The sequence below is a fragment of the Orycteropus afer genome, unplaced genomic scaffold, assembly GCF_000298275.1.
Source record: "Orycteropus afer afer isolate SDZICR_OR568_19922 unplaced genomic scaffold, OryAfe1.0 scaffold00171, whole genome shotgun sequence".
Classification (NCBI taxonomy): domain Eukaryota; kingdom Metazoa; phylum Chordata; class Mammalia; order Tubulidentata; family Orycteropodidae; genus Orycteropus; species Orycteropus afer.
In genome coordinates this window covers 2,798,356-2,812,678 of record NW_006921758.1, presented here as the reverse complement: position 1 = coordinate 2,812,678, position 14,323 = coordinate 2,798,356, and the positions used below count along the sequence as shown (strand labels likewise).

Sequence of the window (14,323 nt, the reverse complement as noted above, 5' to 3'; positions counted from 1 at the left end):
TGGTGGTTCAAACCCACCAGCCACTCCTCAGAAGGAAGGTTGGGCAATCCTACTTCCATAGTGATACTGCCTCAGAAACCCAAGGAGGGGTCGCTATAAGTCGGCCAACAACAACAGATTACATTTTTAATTACTAGCCCTAGGGCTAGGGGCTGCTTTTAGTTTGGGTGTGACTCTGTATTAAGGCAGGGGCCTGAGGTAGGCAGGCCCAGGGCTTGGAGGCTGCTTTTCACTTAGGTATGGCTCTCTATTAAGACAGGGGCCAGAAGTAAGTGGGCAGGGGCTGGGGGCTGCTTTTTGCTTGGGGTGGCTCTATATTAGGGCAGGGGCCTGAGGTAGGCAGGCCCAGGGCTTGGAGGCTGCTTTTTCACTTGGTTGTGATGCTGTATTAAGGTGGGGGGGCTGAGGTAGGTGGGCCTGGGGCTGGGGGCTGGTTTTTGCTTGGGGGTAGCTCTATATTAAGGCAGAGGCCTGAGGTAGGCAGGCCCAGGGCTTGGAGGCTGGTTTTTGCTTGGGTGTGGCTCTATATTAAGTCTGGGGCCTGAGGTAGGCAGGCCAAGGACTTGGAGGTTGCTTTTCGTTTGGGTGTGGCTCTTTATTTAGGCTGGGGACTGAGGTAGGTGGGTCTTTCACTTGGGTGTGGATCTGTATTAAGGCCAGTGCCTGAGGTAGGCAAGCCTGGGGCTTGGAGTCTACTTTTTGCTTATGTGTGGCTCTATATTAAGACTAGGGCCTGAGGTAGGTAGGTGCAGAGGGGTTAGGAACATCGAAGGGAGACAAACTTGTCAGTCAGTTTGTTGTCCTGTGGTGGCTTCCATGTTGCTGTGAGGCTGGAGGCTATGCCACCATGTTGCAAAATGCCAACAGGGTTACCCATGGTGGACAGATTTCAGTGGAGCTTCTGAGCTTAGACAGACTCAGAAGAAGGAAGAGGCCATCCACTTCTCAAAGAACTGTCCAGTGAAAACTTTATGAATAGCAGTGAAACACTGTCTGATATATTACCAGAAAACTTTATGAACAGCCCTGAAACATTGTCTGACAGAGTGCTGGAAGATGAACCCATCAGGTTGGAAGAAGCTCGAAATTTGACTGGGGAAGAGCTGACTCCTCAGAGTAGAGACGACCTTAACAATATGGATAAAGTAAAGCTTTCGGGACCTCCATTGACTGATGTGGCATGACTCAAAATGAGCAGAAACAGATGCAAACATCCATTAATAATTGAAATATGGAATGTACAAAGTATGAATCTAGGAAAATTGGAAGTTGTCAAAAATAAAACGGAACACATAAAGATTGATATCCTAGGCATTACTGAGCTGAAATGGACTGGTTTTGACCATTTTGAATCAGACCACCAGATCATAGTAGATCATATTCATATGATCTACTATGCCTGGAATGACAAATTGAAGAGGACTTGTGTGGCATTCATTGTCACAAAAGATGTTTCAAGATCTGTCATAAAGTACAATGTTGTTAGTCATAGGATAATATCCATATGTCAACAAGGAAGACCAGTTAATATTATTATCCAAATTTATACACCAACTATCAAAGCCAAAGATAAGGATATTGAAGATTTTTACCAATTTCTGCAGTCTGAAATTGATCAAACATGCAATCAAGATGTGCTGATTATCACTGATGGCTGGAACGCAAAAGTTGGAAACAAGAGTCACTAGTAGTTGGAAAATAAGGCCTGGAGAAAGAAATAATGCTGGAGATAGCATGATAGAATTTTCCAGGACTGATGACTTATTCATTGCAAATACCTTTTTTTTAACAACATAAATGACAACTATACACGTGGACTTCACCAGATGAAATACAGAGGAATCAGACTGACTACATCTGTGGCAAGAGGTGATGGAAAAGTTCAATATCTTCAGCCAAAACAAGGCCAGGCACTGATTGTGGACCAGACCATCAACTGCTCAAATGCACATTCAAGTTGAAGTTGAAGACAATTAAGACAAGTCCACGAGAGCCAAAAAATGATCTTGATAACATTCGTCCTGAATTTAGAGACCATTTAAAGAATCGATTTGATGCATTGAACACCAGTGACCAAAAACCAGAGGAATTGTGGGATGACATCAAGAACATCATCTGTGAAGAAATCAAGAGGTCATTAAAAAGACAGGAAAGGAATAAGGAAGAAAAGACCAAAATGGATGTCAGAAGAAACTCTGAAACTTGCCCTTAAGTGGGGAGTAGCTAAAGCAAATGGAAGAAATGACAAGATAAAAGAAATGAACAGAAGATTTGAAAGAGCAGCTCGAGCAGACAAAGCCAATTACTATAATGAAATGTGCAAAGTTAGAGAACCAAAAGGGAAGATCACGTTGAGCATTTCTCAAGCTCAAAGAACTGAGGAAAAAATTTAAGCCTTATGTTGCAATACTGAAAGATTCAAAATATTGAACGATGCAGGAAGCATCAAAAGAAGATGGAAGGAATACACAGAGTCACTATACCAAAAAGAATTGGTCGATGTTCATCCATTTCAGGAGCTGGCATATGATCAAGGACCAATGGTATTGAAGGAAGAAGTCAAAGCTGCACTGAAGGAATTGGTGAAAAACATGGCTCCAGGAATTGATGGAATACCCATAGAGATGTTTCAACAAATGGATGCCCCTCTGGAAGCACTCAGTCAGTTATGTCAAGAGATTTGAAAGACAGCTAGCTGGCCAACTGACTGGAAGAGAGCCATATTTGTACCCATTCCAAAGAAAGTGATCCCACAGAATGTGGAAATTATCGAACAATATCATTAATGTCACATACAAGTAAAGTCTTACTGAAGATAATTCAAAACTGATAGCAGCAGTATATTGACAGAGAGCTTCCAGAAATGCAATCTGGATTCAGAAGAGGATGTGGAATGAGGGATATCATTGCTGATGTCAAATGGATCTTGGCTCAAGGCAAAGAATACCAGAAAGATGTTTACTTGTGTTTTATTGACTATGTGAAAGCATTCCATTGTGTGTATCATAACAAATTATGGATAACATTAAGAAGAATGGGAATTCCTGAACACTTGATTGTACTTATGAGGAACATGTACATAGATCAGGAGGCTGTCATTCGAACAGAACAAATGGATACTGCATGGTTTAAAATCAAGAAGGAAGTGTGTCAAGGTTGTATCCTTTCACCATACTTATTCAACTTGTATGCTGAGCAAATAATCTGAGAAGCTGGATTATATGAAGAAGAACATGGTATCAGGATTCTAGAAAGCCTCATTAACAACCTGCGATATGCAGATGACACAACTTTGCTTGCTGAAAGTGAGGATGACTTGAAGCCCTTACTGACAAAGATTAAAGACTATAGTCTGCAGTACAGATTACACCTCAATATAAAGAAAAAAATCCTCACAACTGGTCCAATAAACAGCTTTGTGGTGGATGGAGAAGAGATTGAAGTTGTCAAGGATTTCATTTACTTGTCTACAATCAACACCGGTGGAAGCAGCAGTCAAGGCATCAGACGACGTATTGCACTGGGCAAATCTGCTGCAAAGGACCTCTTTCAAGTGATGAGGAACAAGGATGTCTCCTTGAAGACTAAGGTGCACCTGACTCAAGCCATGGTATTTTCAGTTGCCTTGAGCTCTGATAGCGTAGTGCCTAAGGCACTGACTGCTAACCAAAAGGTTGGCGGTTCAAACCCACCAGCCACTCCTCAGAAGGAAGGTTGGGCAATCTACTTCTGTAGTGATAATTCCTTGGAAACCCAAGGAGGGGTCGCTGTGAGTCCCATACAACTCGATGGCAATAGGTTTGGTTTAGTTGTCTCATGCATGTGAGCTGGACAATGAATAAGGAAGCCCAAAGAAGAGTTGATCCTTTTGAGTTGTGGTGTTGGAGAAGAATGCTAAGAGTACCATGGTGTACTAAAAGGGCTAACAAATCTGTTCTGAAGAAAGTACAGCTGGAATGCTCCTTGGAAGCGAGAATGGCCAGACTTTAACTCACCTACTTTGGTCATGTTGTCAAAAGGAATCATTCTCTGGAGAAGGCTATCAAGCTTGGTAAAGTGGAGGGCCAACGAAGAAGCAGAAGGCCCTCAATGACATGGATAGACACAGTGGCTACACTGATGGGCTCAGGTATAGCAAAGAGGCTAGCACAGGACTGGGCAGTATATCATTCTCCCATGCATAGGGTCACTATGAATTGGAGATGACTTGACGACACCTAACAACAACAACAGATTAAAAAAAAAAGACAGTTTAGTGTTTATATTTGATATTTCTATAAATCATGAATTATATAGAAAATGAAATAATTTGTTAATCATATCAATTAGTAGATACAAATAGAAGCTAGAACTAAAATAGAATATTATTATAGTATTTTTTTTTACACTTGCATATTAAATAGAGCATGTCATATTTTCATCTATGCTTTTACCCCAGATATCTGCAATGTAATGTAGTTTTGCTCTGATTTAAGATGTAAAACTAAGGATGAACAGATGCTGCTGGTAATTTCAACATCAACACCCAAGTTCCAGATGTCTCCTTTCATATACATGCCAAAATTAAATGCAGATTTTGTTAAACATACAAGTTATTCTTTTAACTACTAGCATGTCTAGTCCTCACTGAAATGTTCTCCTATCTTTGCTCCCTCTTCAACTAATCATCCTTTTACAGCAGCACTCTCCATTCACTCAGTGATTAAACCTCAGCCATTAATCCAAGATTCAAACACCTAAAGCTACAGTTTTTTTTTTATGTTTTACTAATTCTTAGTAAAGTCTTTCAATTCATTTTCCATTTTCCTGGTGGGAAAAGAGAAACTACTTCTCTGCCAAAAGCATCCCATATTGGGTACTAAACAAAGTCAGGTAGCAGCTGTCCAATCTAAACTTTGGAGGATAATTAGCAGACCAAATATCCAAAAGATACAGGTATTTGTTGTAATTTATGGATTTGTTGCCAGGACATATATGTTTCAACTTGCTTATGTTTCCCTAAAGAGGGATGCTATCTAGAGTTTTGAATAGTGAAAGATTCTTTTCTCCCCATTTAAAGAGAATTGGTATTTATTGTAAGGATGCTCCTTGTATTCAGTTATTTTTTCTCTTCCTCTTCATTTTTTTTTTCTTGTTGATGTTCAAAAAGTATGAAAATTTCACTCAGGCAGGAATGTAGAGGAATTGTACCTGAGCAAAACTGGAACAGTACCTGTCCTGTGCTAAGGGAAAACAAGTGTATATATGCAACAGTAACCCATTATATATAACATTTGAAAGCTTACAGAGCACTTACACACTTTCTCCTTAGTTATGCCTCACAATAAACCCTGAATACATATTCTTATTATTTAATTTTATTGTTGAGTAAGTTGAGGTTCAGTGAATTCTCTAGTAGTACATAGTTAGAACATGGCAAAGATGGGACAAGAACACAGGTCTACACTCTTCTTTCCATTGAACCATTTATTTCCAGGGACATAAAATGTCTCCATAACTCAATTTATTTCCCCTCTAACCTGCCACTTTAACAGATATTTCAATTATTTGTCCTTGCTTCCAGTAGTCATAGTCTGGAAAGACACTGTAAGCCTGGAATCGTTTGATCCAAAATGTGTATCCTTTAATGCAATGGGACTCCATAGCATGAAATAAAAACATTTTGTGCACTTAAGGTCTATATGAGGCAGGGTCTTCCACACAAGAGGACTCTAACATAGTCCTTTTTCCAAAGGCAAAAATGTGAAATGTGATGCTCTAATTATGCTTTCGGACACGTCTTGTGTTACACCTCCATCTTATTGTATGGTTTCTCATAGATGTCCAATTTTCATGATGTGTTCTTCCTTCTTTCCTTACATTTCCTCTTCTCTTTCCTACCCTTCACAAGGCTCAGTGCTACCTTTTCCTTTAAGACATTCTTCTGCATTTTCTACTCTGATAAGTTCATCTTTTTGTATATAATATTAGAAAGACATTAGAAAGACTTCAGTGACATCCTGGTTAATTTCAAATATGACCATGAGAAGATTTTAACAATTTTGCATTATCAGAAAAAGAAAGTTGATGTCTAGGATTGAAGATGTTGCTTTCTCTCACCCAAAGATGGAATCCCCTTTATTCTCTATTCATTGCTTTTGGAGCTCTAGATAACTCCTCCTAACTCCTATTTCCTTCTCTCCAAAGGCTCCTGATGTCTGAAGTTCAAAGCAGATGAGAAATCAGCTTCTACTTACTTGGTTTTCCTTTTCCTCCTTAAGCTGACAGGACTTTTAATGTCTTGGTAAATGTAAATAAAGTGTATGAGAGGGATTAGAGGGTAGGGAGGAGGCAGATTGAGAGATAAGTGGTTCAAAAATAGTAAAGGAGAGAAAAAAGACATTTTCTAAAACATGATCTTGTATTGCCAATGATGAGATGCTTTTTAAAATCCTAGTCTTTGTTTGAAGAAGCTCTGGTGGCATAATGCCTAAGGCATTTGACTGCTAACCAGAAGGTTGGCTGTTCAAACCCTCCAGCCACTCCATGGAAGGAAGATGAATATATATAGATTCACTAAATATTTACTACCTCAGAAATCCAAAGGGGATCGCTATGAATCAAAATCGATTCGATGACAGTGAGTTTGGTTTTTGAAGCTTAGTATTAAATTCCAAAGAATAATTCCATTTCCAAATTATCTACTGAAATAGGAAGATTACCCTCCTCCCAAATAGCAGCTCATCAAAATATATTCTAAGTGAAATTAAACTGAATTGTACAATTACCAGAGCTTTATTATATTTGCTTTTTTTTTCCTTTTTTTTTTTTTTTTTAATTGTGAGAAACTCCTGGTAGAAAATTCCATATTCGTGAATAAGAAGAGCAATACAGCAACTAGTATTTACTAAATGTTTACTACACACAAGGCAATGTGTTAAGCAGCTTCCAGGGATATATAGTAAGGTGAAAAAAGTCTCAGCAACTAGCAATAGCATTCCTTTTAGGAATAATTTTTTTTTTTTTTTAATGTTGTGTTTATTGTGGGAGCTATAGAGGAAAATATCCTGAAGGTGTCAACAGGAGAAAAATCCAAACTGAGAGAGAGAGACAGAGAAGAGAGAAGAGAGGGGAGCAAGAGGAGTGAGGGAAGGGGGGGGGGAGGGAGGAGTGAGAGAGAGAGAGAGAGAGAGAATGAGTATACAAACAAATTTACATGAAAAAATCAAGAGAAATTATGGCAGTAAAAGAAAAGGGAAGAGAGATGAGGAGATGCAGAGAGAAAAAAGGAATTGACTATGTCCTAATGTAGAATCTGGTGGTGTAGTGGTTATAGTGGATAATCTTCTCACAAGGAAGAATGGGCAATCTACTTCCTTAGAGATACTGCCACAAAAACCCCAGGTTTGTATAGGATATGTATAGGAAAAATTTTTGAGCATTTCTCAGACTCCAAAAATTACCTGCCAACCCAAACCATAGAAATCCTAAAGTAGCACTAACATATATTGTTCACAGACACAGTTCAAAGCTTTGGTGGCTTGATGCTGAGATGTTGAATATAGTTATTGGGTGAGGAGCTTGGGGACAAACTTTTGAAAAGTGAAGCGTGTCTATATCTGACTATTTTATGTCGACAATGTCAATTTTATATGCAACATTTTGCATATTTCTTATACCTTTCACCCCTTTCTCCTTGTAATTTATTCTTTGAATAAATTTGAAATAAAGTTACTATTTGAAATAAAGTTGCAGAAATCACGACATTCACCCTTAACTATTGTAAAACTTGTCTTCTGTGAACAATGATATTCTGCATAAACACAATATAATTATCATCCTCAATAAATTTAAGATAACACAGTAAATTTATCTAGTAAATGTTGTTAAGTGCCATTGAGTGGGCTCTGATTCATAGTGCTCTTGTGCATAAAGAACAAAACATTGCCTGGTTCTGTGCCATACTCACAATCATTGCTTTATTTGGGTCCATTTTTGCAGCCATTGTATCAATCCAATCTAGTAAATAGTTGATGTTAAAATTTCCCACTTACCCCCAAAAAAATCATGTATAGTTTCCCCTTCCTCAATCCAGAATCCCAAAATTTGTGTCATTATTGATAAGACTAGTCTTAATGAATGACTTGTCTGGGACCTCAGACTCATGAAGTTTTCATGTTTGTAGAAGTTGTAAAACTAGAAGAGCCAAGCAGATGGAGCTGGATGACAGAGGGATCTTACAAGGCTGTTTAAGTGGGTCCACAAGTGGCAGATGCATTTTAATGCAGATGAGGATGAGATAATGCTCTTAGGGATTATTTTTCACTTGGATTTCAAAAATCTTAATTAAAGTTCTTATTTTTTTTCTTTGTAATTGAGAGTTTTGTACCAAGGCTACTTAAGGAACAAAGACAAAAGAAGTCGTAATAAATTACTCATTTCTCTCCCCAACTCTATTTGTTCAGAAAATTAACACCAGAAAAGGACGCTGTGGAAAGGGAAGGGAGATTATGCATATTTTAACTGGTTCTTGGCTCAAATTATTTGTATTCAAATAGTTAATAACATGAACCTGCAGTTTTCCTGGGCTCAGAGGTAAATGAGTGGACCAATAGGAGCATTACTCAGGAGTTCCAATGGGAACATAATCAGTGAGACTGATCCTTTGGGTTGTCATACTTAAAGTCTTTGTGTTCTCAATTGGATGCAGACTAATTTATGAAGTGGTACTTTTTGGTCTATTAATTCTACCTGTTAAACTCTCACCTCAGATTGAGTCTTATCCTCCCCTATTCATTTATGGGTCTTCCATATTCTCTGTCTTGGAAGGAATATTGGGCAATCTACTTCTGTACTGATACCACCTTGGAAACTCAAGGAGGGGTAGCTATAAGTCAGATCTGACTTGATGGCAGTGAGTTTGATTTTGGGTTTGGTTTATATTCTCTGTAATCAAAGGCCTTTATTTTGACAGATATATTTCTTTTAATATGTCAGATGATTTTCAATGTGCCTTCTACCCACTCCCAATTAAGGAAAACAGCATATCTAACCAGCACTCTGTTATCATCTTAGTTTAGAGAGCTAAACATGTATATATATATATACTTTATTAAAATATATATGTATGTAAATAATAATATGAGTATCTTTCTATTTTTCAGTTGTCCTACATAACAAACCACACTCATAAAGAATATTTTTACCAACTTCTAAATGTACTATTGCAAAATATTATAGGAACAACAAGACATTTCAATGTGGGAAGAATAGTCTTTTCAACAAATTGAGCTGGGACAACTAGAGATCCACAAGCAGAAGAATGTAGTTGGACCCCTACTTTACACTACCCACAAAAATTAATTCAAAGTGGATTAAGGACCTAAATGTGAAAACTAAGGAAATAACTCTTAGAAGAAAGAATAGTCAGAATCTTGGGTTAAGTAATGAATTTTCAGTTATACCAAAGGGCACACGTAATATTGGAGAAGACTGCTAATTTGGACTTCATCAAAATAAAAACTTTTGTGTTTCAAGGAAGACCTTCAAGAAAGACCATTAAGAAAGCAAAAAGACAACCTACAATATGAGGGAAAATATTTGCAAATCACATATCTGATAAAAGACATATACAGGATATACAAAGAACTCTTACTTCTCAATGATGAGAAATGATCATAACCCAATAGTAGAAAGACCTATATGCAGAACGCCTACCCTAGAGTGATGTACTCACCTACTTTAGGGAGATGCACCCCTTAGAGCAATCAGCCATGAAGCACCAGAGGGCCAGCACTTGCATAAAGAGAAAGCTGGACAGACAGGAGTGAATAATTAAGAAGGGCACAGGCAGCCAGTAGTCACAGGGATGGAGGAGCGGAGGAGAGTTAGTTATGGTCAGGGGTAATAAATGGGGCATTAAATCAAATGTACATGAACTGTTGAATGTAAAACAAATTTGCTCTGTAAATTTGCACCCACACACAATAAAATTAAAAAAAAGATCACAAAAGCTTGCAAGTCGCCATCTAAAATGTGAATAATTAGTCTCTCTTTGTATGCAGTAAAGAAGAATGAAGAAAATTAAAGACTCAAGGAAACAATTGGTCCAAAGGATGAATAGACCAGATGAAACACAGCCTTCATTACCCTGACCCCAGAATAACTAGATGATGCTTAGCTACCACTACTGACCATTTTGATCAGGATCACAACAAAAGGTCCTGGACAGAAAGGGAAGAAAGGAAAAACAAAATCCAAAATCTTAAGAAAGACCAGACCTACTAGCATGAGAGATACTGGTAGAACCTCCGAGACTGTGGCCTTCAGATACCTTTCAAGCCTGGAACTCAACTGACTGCTGGGGATCAGCTTTCAGCCAAACAGTAGATAGGCCTCCTACGTGAATATTAACAGTGGGCAAGAGTGTGCTCCTCAGCACAGTCAACCAAACAAGACTGGAAGGGCAGCATTTGGTCAAAAATGAGGCTCAGAAGGCAAGAAGGGGTGGGAAAGGATGAATGGAAGCAAGGTACCCAGGGAGGAAGTGGGAATAGTGCTGTTACATTGAGGGATTTCAAGCAATGTCAAGAAACAAACTGTACATACAGTGAAAACAAATTCATTCTGTAAACTTCACCTAAACTACAGTTTTTTTTTTTTAAAAAAAAAAGATCAAAGGATTTTAATAGACATCTGTCCAAAGAAGATATACAAAGCTTACTTTACTTTTCTTTTAGAATATCAGTTTCCTTGACTATAAAATGAGAATGGTAAAGTATTTCAGAGAATAATGGTTTCAGGATTAAAAGAGGTACTGCATGTGAAACTACTCAGTCTAGGGAATGTGTGTGTACGTATGTGTTCTTTTACTACCCTGGGAGAATGAAGTGCTCGGAGGGAGATTAGGTTGGTCATTGGAAATGAAGATAATGGTACAACGTGAGGAAACTCTAAAGTAGAATTGCCCAAGACTATACAGCTAGTAAGAGGTATAGCCAGAATTTGAAACCAAGTCTGCTGGTCTCTTCATCTTTTATTGCATAAAGAAAACACTTATAATTTAATAAATAATTATAAACAAACAGCATGAAACTACTAACCAGATTTTTTTTTTTTTTTTTTAAAGTAGAATGCTTCCAGCAACCCAGCAAAGCCCTCGATGTGCCCCTCCAAAGATAATCCTCTTTTCTTAGTGGGGGTAACTACTACCTTGACTCCTGTATTAATAACATAGACATGTGTGTGTGTATGTGTGTGTTTACAAACCAAACCAAAACCACTGCCATAGTCAATTCTGACTCATAGTGACCCCCATTGGGTTTCCAAGGATATAAATCTTTATGGAAATAGATTGCCTCATCTTCCTCCTGCACAGAGCAGCTGGTGGGTTTGAATGGCTGACTGTCTAATTAGCAGCCAGCATATCTTACCCACTATACCACCAGAGCTCCACACACATATATATATATGTATGTGTGTGTGTGTATGAGAACTGTAATCATGGAGGGGCAGCTAAAATGAGAAGGCAGATTCCATGTATGAAGAAATTAAATAGTATTATTTTTTTCCCTGCTCCTAGATTGTAAGGAAGTACGATCTAGATCTATAAATTCTTGGAATTGACTTGTTACCTTTGATATTTGAACATTAAAAAAGTAATAAATATCAGAAATATTAAGTATATCATATGAAGGATATATGAAGCACCAAGAGTTAGTAATGGCAAAGACATAAATGGGCTCCAATAAGATATGCATGCTTTTCTCAATGACCAAGTCTTCTTGCAGAAGCTGAGACCAGGCTGCCCTCTCAGGGTGACCTTAAATAGCACATCCAAGCCTTCAAGACACACCCCTGGGGTTCACTATCAAACACAGAATCTTGGATGTGTTATGTGCACCAGGGGTATCATCCTTTGGGGTGATTCTTCTGAGCTAAAGATAAGACAGCATATATAACTCTATTATAGGAGCTGTTCTTTTTCTTATAGTTACTGATTTTGTCTTCTAAAATAATTTTGAACCTCTTTTAAATAAAGTAGATAAACTTGTCAGAAACTGCCTTATGCATAGTAGTTGGGTATGTTTTTACTCTAATAAAAGGAGAATTGCTGAAACAGATTCTTTAAAGCTACTTTTTCTTTTTTGACATTCCTTTCACCTTCTTTTCTCCAGTGTGATTCTTCTTCTAATAGAATTCTGCTCAAACTTTCTCTTGGTTTACTTTGGTGGTTTTGCTAATACAGTCAGTCCTCCATATCTAAGGTTTCTGCACCTGTGAATTCAACGAAATGCAGATCAAAAATATTTGGGTGGGGGGATAAAAAAGCAATTCAGCGATCAAAGCAATCTCTTAAAAGCTAAGAGGATGCATAAAGTGCCACTTATATAGCACATGCACTATATTAGGTGTTATAAGTAATCTAGAGATGATTTAAAGTATATTCAGCCCTTTGTATTCATGGGGTATTGGTTCCAGGACCCCCATAGATACCAAAATCCACAGATCCTCAAGTTCATAATATAAAATGGCTGAGTATTTGCATATAACTTATGCACATCCTCCTTCATACTTTAAAATCATCTCTAGATTACTTAAATACCTAATACAGCATAAATGTTATGTAAATTCAACATCTCTCTTAGCCTTTGAGGGATTGTTTTGACCACTTAACTGCTCTCCCCATCCCCTGAATATTCTCTGTCTGTGGTTGTTTAGATCTATAGATGTGGAGTATACTATGTGGAGGGCTGATTGTATAAGGGAGGATGTCATAGGTTATATACAAATACTATGCTATTTTATATAAAGGACTTGAGCATCTGTGGGTTTTGGTATGTAGGAGGCGGAGCTCGTGGAACCAATCCATCTGCAGATAATGAGGGACAACTATACCACTTAAAACAACATAGACAAATAATGTAGACTCCATCACTCTCTCATGTCTTTGAATTTAAACAGTCCTTACACTTACTAGTTCTCCACTTGGGTTAATGATTCCTCAACTGGGGCTATGGGAGCACCACCTGCTAACCAACCTGAAAGTCCCTCCCTTCAGTATGTGGAGGGAGTGTTGATCCTCAGTAGGACAACAATGAACATTTCAAAATTACTTTCCTCAGAAGGCTGCAACGAGGGGCTTTAGGATTTGAGTTTCTCTTTGAGAAAGAGCAGAGTTTCAACAGAAGAGATACCTGGTGGACTGATGAAGGTGGGGACAGGCCAGGTCTTTTAAACGGTGCTTCAAAGCCTGTCCAGGCTCATTCACTTTATGTATTCCAAAATGAATTCTGCTCGCAGCTGGAATGTTTAGTATCAGCAGGGCCAATAGATTTTGTCCACTGCCCACAGCCTCAGTGTCCATGTTCCCATTAAACCCATCTAATTCAAAAGCCGAGGGAGGCACACACATCTCAAGTCTAACACTCAGCTTAATTCCCTCTGTCTTTTTAAAAGCTGCTCTTCCAGAATGAATTATAAATCAACCACAGCTAATTTTCACATTGAACTGTTTATGTGTTTTTAAAGAGGAGCTTCTGGGAAGAAGCAGAAAGAAGATTTAATAAACGGAGAAGCTATGAAGCTTCCAAAACACATAAGTAAAATTAAGAGATAACATGTGACTCAAAATATCAGGAAAATAGATACAGGCCAAAAATGGGTAACTACTTGGGTAAATGTGATGAGCGGAGACATCTTGTCAACCTCCAGGCAGCCATTGATGATGGCTTCTTCATTTTTACAGAGCCTTGAGCAAGAAGGCCCTGGTCTGGTTTAGGAGGGGTCCAGACTGTGACCCTAGGCTGAGTACTGTGCAATACTGTCACATAGGCAACTTCACAGCTATCTGCCTCCTGCCCCTGCAGTTACTATTATGAGCATTTTTCCCATTACCTGCATGTGATGTACACTCCTTGCTTGCTCCTTCTAGCTCCTTTAGGGCATCTTTGGGCCACTTGGCTACTTTTTGTGGTATGTGTTCTGTTGTAGGAGTCCCTGGGAGGTGGAAAGAGTTAACATGCTTGGCTGCAAACTAAAAGCTTAGAGGTTCCCGTACATCTGAGAGCACTTCAGACAAAAAAGTCCTGACGTTCAACTTCCAAAAAGCCACTGAAAACCATATGGGCTATAGTTGTACTCTGACATGAACAGAGTTACCATGAATTACAGTGGACTCAGCGGCAACTGATTGTTTTTGTTTTAAGAAATTCCTACCAGTCCTGTGTGCAGCCCCCCAATACCCACACACTTTGAAACTTTACCTCTGTTGGCAGTACTCAGGTATTTCTTTGGGACTGTTGTTGTTGTTATGTGTGTTGGGTTGGCCCTGACTCATAGCAAC

The 14,323-nt window shown here is 38.5% G+C and overlaps 1 pseudogene; it reads right to left on the bottom strand.

Annotated features, from left to right (window-relative positions):
* LOC103202015 overlaps positions 1 to 13,345 on the bottom strand; it is an 86,479-nt pseudogene extending 73,134 nt beyond the window's left edge.
* Between the last annotated feature and the right edge of the window lie 978 nt (positions 13,346 to 14,323).